The following is a 7,828-nucleotide window of genomic DNA, read 5'->3' on the forward strand; positions in this document are numbered from 1 at the left end:
TTTCCACCTGTGATTTGAAAGAAAGCCTTATTTCTTGTAGTAACAGAGGTGATATTGCTGAAAACCAAACCCAGACTCTTCTTGTAAGAGTGACTGAATTACAACACCAGCTCAATTGCCAACCTCGAGAGGCGTCTGAAGTAAAAGTAACTTGGAAAGAAATGGGATCCTGAAACCTGGGATGGGGACATTCAGGCAGATAATCAGGAATCTGGAGACACTGAGCCTCTAAATTCTGTTGAATCACTCCAGCCAGCAGAACCACTCCCATCTGAAGAGATTACTTCATGTTCGTCTGCTAAATCACACTGCTCAGAAAAACCATTAGCCCCTCTACTCCCATCTAACGAGATTAGCCCTAGCCCAGCTGCTTCTAAGGACCCCTTCTCCGGAGTCATTGCCTGGGGCATCACCTGAGGCAGACGCTTTACAAGACAATGCTGAATGTTTTCAAAACAATTCCACACTACCAATTCTGGCTTCCAGACCTATAACTAGACTTAAGCCCCAGCAAGCCCCAAAAGGTAAAGTACAAAGTGTGACCCAGGAGGAGGTACGTTACACTCCAAAAGAACAGCTTGGCTTTTTTAATATATACAAACAGAAACCTGGGGAATATGTGTGGGAATGGCTACTAAGGGTGTGGGATAATGGTGCAAGGAACATGAAGATGGATCAGCCTGAATTTATTGATATGGGTCCACTAAGCACAGATTCTTCATTCAGTTTTTCATCTTGAGAAGTTAGGAAAGGATCTAATAGTTTATTTGGTTGGATTGCTGAAGCATGGATTACCCGGTGGCCTACACGAAATCAAGTTGAAGTACTAGGCTTGCCTTGGTGTACTATAGAAGAAGGTATTCAAAAGTTAGGGAAATTGGCATGCTACAGTGTATTTATCAGGTTAGACCCACAGACCCACACCTGGAGTGCTCAGAGGACACACATTTTATCACAACCCTGAGGAACAAATTTGTGAAGGGAGCTCAGGCATCCTTAAAGACTGCTGTGTTTGCTATTTTATGTAAATCAAATTTGACAATGGGAACTGCCCTAAGAGAATTAACACACCTAACTACAATGGGGCTGATTGGACCCATGGTAGTAGTGGCCAAGTGGCTGCACTCAGTTGACAAGACAAGGTGGATGGGCGTGGTTGCAGTAATGGACAGTGAAGTCAAAGCAGTAATCAGAATAGTCTGACTTGTATGGATTTATGGCACTGGCTACATAGTCATGGTATCCCTGGGAGTGAAATAGGAAATCAACTAAGTATTTACTTGATCTGTACAAATGGATGAATTCTAGGTCAGATGAACAGCAGTCTAACTTGAATTGCCAGCGTAGAATCACGGTCTCTCCAATCAATTCCCAGACTTGAGTGAGTTTAAAGACCCATAACTCTTTGAATGAAGGGGAGGCCAGCTCCCCTTGAGGAAGGACTCCAACACACTGCCAAAAATTTTTACTGCTAACCTTTCTCCCAGCCTTTCCCAAAAGGATCTAGTGACTGTTGACTGGGAAAGAGGAAATAATCAGACTTTTCAGGGATTACTGGATACTGGCCCTGAAATGACACTAATTCCAGGAGACCCAAAACATCACTATGGCCCGCCAGTCAGAGTGGGGGCATATGGAAGTTGGGTTATTAATGGAATCTTGGCTATGTCCACATCACAGTTGTCCAGTGGGTGGCTTAAACCATCCTGTAGTGATTTTCCCAGTTCCAGAATGCATAATTAGAATAGATATACCCAGTAGCTGGCACAGCTCCCACACTGGATTCCTGACAAGTGGTGTAAGGGCTATTACAGTAAGAAAAGCCAAGTGGAAGGCCTTAGAACTGCCACTACCTAGAAAAATAGTAAACAAAAAGCAATACTACATTCCTGGAGGTATTGCAGAGATTACTGCCACCAGGAAGGACTTGAAGGATGCAGAGGTGGTGATTCACATCCCCATTCAACTTGCCTATTTGGCCTGTGCAAAAAACAGATGGATCTTGGAGAATGACAGTAGATTATAAAAAACTTAACCAGGTTGTGACTCCAATTGCAGCTGCTGTTCCAGATATAGTTCCAATGTTTGAGCAAATTAATATACTTCCTGGTAACTGGTATGCAGCTATTGATCTGGCTAATGCCTTATTTTTGTACCTGTTTCAAAGGACCATCAGAAGCAGTTTGCCTTCAGCTGGCAAGGCCAGCAATACACCTTCACCTGCCTATCTCAGAGCTTCATCAACTCTCTAGCCCTACATGATAATTTAGTCTGCAGGAACCTCAATCACCTTTCCCTTCCACAAGATGTCACACTGGTCTATTATTACATTGATGACATTATGCTTATTGGGCCTAATAAGGAAGAAGTGTGAATAACTCTGGACTTATTGGTACAACATTTGTATGCTAGAGGGTGGGAAATTGATCCCACAAAAATTCAGGCACCTTCCACCTCAGTGAAATTTCTAGGGGGTCCAGTGGTGTGGGGCATGTCAAAATATTTCTTCTAAAGTGAAGGATAAGTTATTGCATATGGCTGCTCCCACAACTAAAAAGGAGGCACAATGCCTAGTGGGCCTCTTTGGATTTTAGAGGCAACATATTCCTCATTTGGGTGTGCTACTCCAGCCTATTTATCAAATGACTTGAAAAGCTGTTAGTTTTGAGGGGGGCCCAGAGCAAGAGAACACTCTGCAACAGGTTCAGGGTGCTATGCAAGCTGCTCTGCCCCTTGGGCTATATGATCCAGCTGATCCAATGGTGCTTGAAGTGTCAGTGGCAGATAGAGATGCTGTTTGGAGTCTTTAGCAGGCCCCTTTTGGTGAATCACAGTGCAGGCCCTTAGGATTTTGGAGCAAAGCCCTGCCATCCTCTGCAGATAACTACTCTCCTTTTGAGAAAAAGCTTTTGGCTTGTTACTGGGCCTTAGTAGAGACTGAATGCTTAAACATGGGACACCAAGATACCATGTGGCCTGAGCTGCCCATCATGAACTGGGTGTTATCTGACCCACAGAGTCATAAAGTTGGACATGCACAGCAGCACCCCATCATTAAACGGAAGTGGTATATGCGAGATCAGGCCTGAGCAGGACCTGAAGGCACAGGTAAGTTGCATGAGGAAGTGGCCCAAATGCCAATGGTCTCCACTCCTGTCACATTATCTTCCATCTCCTGATCTGCACCTATGGCCTCATAGGGAGTTCTTTATGATCAGCTGACTGAAGAAGAGAAATTTGTGCCTGGTTTACAAATGGTTCTGTGTGATATGCAGGCACTATTCGGAAGTTTATAGTTGCAGCACTACAGCCCCTTTCTGGGACCTCCCTGAAGGACAGTGGTGAAGGGAAATACCCTCAATGGGTAGAAGTTTGAGCAGTGCACCTGGCTGTTCACTTTGCTTGGAAGGAGAAATGGTCAGATACGTGATTGTATACTGATTCATGGGCTGTATACTGTGCAAGTGTATACTGATTCATGTTTTGGATGGATCGTCAGAGACTTGGAAGGAACATGATTGAAAATTGGAGAAAGGGATTTATGGGGAAGAGGAATGGGCCAAAAAAGTGAAGATATTTGTGTCTCACGTGATTGCTTACCAAAGGGTGACCTCAAAAGAGGATGATTTTAACAATCAAGTGGATAGGATGACTCGTTCTGTGGAAACCAGTCATCTTTCTCCAGCTACTTCTGTCATTGCTCAATGGGCTCATGAACAAAGTGGCTATGGTGGCAGAGATGGAGGTTACGCATAGGCTCAGCAACATGGACTTCTACTCACCAAGGTCGACTTGGCTACAGCCACTGCTGAGTGCCCAATCTGCCAGCAGCAGATACCAACATGGCAAGTTGATTACATTGAATCACTTCCGTCATGGAAAACACAGCATTTTGTCCTTACTAGAGTAGACACTTAACTCTGGATATGGATTTGCCTTCCCCGAATGCAATGCTTCTGCCAAAACTACCATCCATTGACTTATAGAATGCCTTATCCAGTGTCATGGTATTCCACACAGCATTGCCCCAGATCAAGGGACTCACTTCACAACAAATGAAATGTGGCTGTGGGCCCATGCTCATGGAATTTACTGGTTTTACCATGTTCCCCATGATCCTGAAGCAGCTGGCTTGATAGAATGATGAAATAGCCTTCTAAAGACACAATTATGGTGCCAGCTAGATGGTGATACCTTTCAGGGTTGGGGAGTGATCTCCAGGAGGCCGTATATGCTGTAAACCGGTGTCCAATATATGGAAATGGCACCACTCACTTATACCTCTAGTGACCCACTTGCAAGATTTTTACTTCCTGTCCCTGTGACCTTATACTCTGCAGGTCTAGAGGTCTTAGTTACAAAGGGAGAAATGCTCCCACCTGGAGGCACATCACTGATTCCATAGAACTGAAAGCTAAGACTGCCACCTGACCACTTTGAGCTCCTTATACCTCTGGACCAACAGGCAAAGAAGGGAGTTACCATACTGGCTGGTGTGATTGACCCTGATTACCAAGAGGAAATTGGATTGATATTACATAATGGAGACAAAGAAGAGTATGTCTGGAATCTGGAATGCAAGAGAATCCATAGGGTGTCTCTTAGTACTACCATTCTCTGTGATTATAGTCAATGGAAAACTACAGCAACCCAATTCTAACGTGACTACTAACGACCCAGACCCTTCAGGAATGCAGGTTTGGGTTACCCAGGCAGGCAAAGAACCACCACCAGCTGAGGTGCTTGCTGAGGGGAAAGAGAATACGGAATGGGTGGTGTAAGAAGGTAGTTCTAAACACTAGTTACAGCCATGTGACAAGTTGCAGAAACAAGGCCTGTAATTGTTATGAGTATTTCTGCTTTGTATGTGTGCATCAAATATTTTTTTCTCTTATAAAATATAAGATGTAAACAGGGCTAGTGCGTTTTCAGTTGTATGTGTGTTAGATGTATCATGTTAGGTGCAAGTATGACTTTATAATTGTCTTTATTCAGAGATTATGTATGGTTTAAAGAGATGTGTACATGTGCCAAGTTGACAAAGGGTGGAGTGTGATGGTGAAGATTGTGCGTCAACTTGGCTAGGCCATGAGTCCCAGTGTTTATATGTGATCACTCCCGTGATGGGATCTGCTGTGAGTAGCCAGTCATTTGAAAGGGAGTTTCCTTAGGCGTGTGGCCTGCATCCAAATATAAGCAGACGTTCTGGATTTTTGCTCACTCTGGATACTGCAGCTGCCTCCTGTTTGTCTGACCTCTGGTTCTTGAGACTTGAGCTGTCAGCTTATCTGCTGATCTTGGGATTTGTCAATCTTCACAGCCTGTGAGCAGAGCCCTGCTATCTGACCTGCCGATCTTGGGTTCACCAGCCCCTGCAGCTACGTGAATCAGGAGAAGCCTTGCGATCTTGCCTGCCAAAATTGAGATTTGTCGATATTCACAGACTGTGAGCAAAAGCCCTTCTTTCTGACCTGCTTGATCTTGGGTTCACCAGCCCCTTGGGCTACGTGAATCAGGAGAAGCCTCTATTCTAATCCACAGACTTGGGACATTCCAGCCTTTACAATATCATGAGAGGTTTCTTTGATATAAATCTCTCTCTCTATATATTTATGTGCTTTACTGGTTTTGCTTCTCTAGAGAACCCAGCCTAAGACACAGTGTATTTTCATTTTTTGTCTCCGACATTATAGTTTACATTTCCAGAAGTTCAATTGGAATCTTTTTATATCTTCCATGTCTCTGTTGAACATTTCGAACATATGGTTTACAGTTATAATAATTGTTTTATTGTTTTGTCTGATAATTCTGATATTTGTGCCAGCTCTGGTTTAGTTTTTTTTTTTTTTTAATAATTTTTATTGTGCTTTAAGTGAAAGTTTACAAATCGAGTCAGTCTCTCACACAAAAACTTATATACACCTTGTTACATACTCCCAATTACTCTCCCCCTAATGAGACAGCCCACTCTCTCTCTTTCCATGCCCATTTCGCCAGCTTCTAACCCCCTCTACTCTCTCTTCACCCCTCCAGGCAGGAGATGCCAACATAGTCTCAAGTGTCCACCTGATCCAAGAAGCTCACTCCTCACCAGCATCCCTCTCCAACCCATTGTCCAGTCCAATCCATGTCTGCGGAGTTGGCTTCGGGAATGGTTCTTATCCCAGGCCAACAGAGGGTCTAGGAGCCATGACCACTGAGGTCCTTCCAGTCTCAGACTGTTAAGTCCGGTCTTTTTATGAGAATTTGGGATCTGTATCCCACTGATCTCCTGCTCCCTCAGGGGTTCTCTGTTGTGTTCCCTGTCAGGGCAGTCATCGGTTGTAGCTGGGCACCATTTAGTTTTTCTGGTCTCAGGATGATGTAGTCACTAGTTCATGTGGCCCTTTCTGTCTCTTGGGCTAGTAATTGCCTTGTGTCCTTGGTGTTCTTCATTCTCCTTTGATCCAGGTAGGTTGAGACCAATTGACGTACCTTAGATGGCTGCTTGCTAGTGTTTAAGACCCCAGATGCCACTCGTCAATGTGGGATGCAGAATGTTTTGTTAATAGATTTTATTATGCCAATTGACTTAGATGTCCCCTGAAACCATGGTCCCCAAACCCCTCTCCTTGCTACACTGGCCTTTGAAGCATTCAGTTTATTCAGGAACCACCTATGCTTTTAGTTTAGTCCAGTTGTGCTGCACCCCCCTGTCTTGCACGTTGTCTTTCCCTTCACCTAAAGTAGTTCTTGTCTACTATCTAATTGATGACTACCCCTCTCCCACCCTCCCTCCCTCCCCCTTCTCGTAACCACAAAAGAATGTTTTCTTCTCAGTTTAAACTATTTCTCAAGTTCTTATAATAGTGGTCTTATACAGTTTTGTCCTTTTGCAACTGACTAATTTCACTCAGCATAATGCCTTCCAGGTTCCTCCGTGTTATAAAATGTTTCACAGATTCCTCACTGTTCTTTATTGATGCGTAGTATTCCATTGTGTGAATATACCATAATTTATTTATCCACTCATCCGTTGATGGACACCTTGGTTGCTTCCATCTTTTTGCTATTGTAAACAGTGCTGCAACAAACATGGGTGTGCATATATCCGTTTGTGCAAAGGCTCTTATTTCTCTAGGATATATTCCAAGGAGTGGGATTGCTGGATTGTATGGTAATTTTTTTTTCTACTTCTAGCTTTTTAAATTGATTTCCAAAGTGGTTGTACCATTTTGCATTCCCACCAGCAGTGTATAAGTGTTCCAGTCTCTCCACAACCTCTCCAACATTTATTATTTTGTGTTTTTTGGATTAATGCCAGCCTTGTTGGAGTGAGATGAAGTCTCATTGTAGTTTTGATCTGCATTTCTTTAATGGCTAATGATCGTGAACATTTCCTCATATATCTGTTAGCTACCCGAACGTCTTCTTTAGTGAAGTGTCTATTCATGTCTTTTGCCCGTTTTTTAATTGGGTTATTGGTCTTTTTGCAGTTGAGTTTTTGCAGTATTATGTAGATTTTAGAGATCAGGCACTGATCAGAAATGTCATAGCTAAAGACTTTTTCCCAGTCTGTAGGTAATCTTTTTACTCTTTTGGTGAAGTCTTTGGATGAGCATAAGTGTTTGATTTTTAGGAGCTCCCAGTTATCTAGTTTTTCTTCTACATCCCTGAATTTCTTTATTCCATCCTTAATGTCTTCTATATCCCAGTCATTTTTGAGCAGAGTTTTTATTGTTCAGTTTCCAAGTGTTTGATTTCTTTTCCCTGCTTTTCTGTTATTGATTTCTACTTTATGGCCTTATGGTCAGAGAAGATGCTTTGTAATATTTCAATGGTTTGGATT

General features: G+C 43.1%; 1 pseudogene; it reads left to right on the top strand.

Annotated features, from left to right (window-relative positions):
- The first annotated feature begins 1,419 nt into the window (after window positions 1-1,419).
- On the top strand, window positions 1,420-4,841 carry LOC126076218 (uncharacterized; annotated as a pseudogene).
- Window positions 4,842-7,828: the final 2,987 nt, after the last annotated feature.

The sequence above is a fragment of the Elephas maximus genome, chromosome 4 (assembly GCF_024166365.1).
Source record: "Elephas maximus indicus isolate mEleMax1 chromosome 4, mEleMax1 primary haplotype, whole genome shotgun sequence".
Taxonomy (NCBI): domain Eukaryota; kingdom Metazoa; phylum Chordata; class Mammalia; order Proboscidea; family Elephantidae; genus Elephas; species Elephas maximus.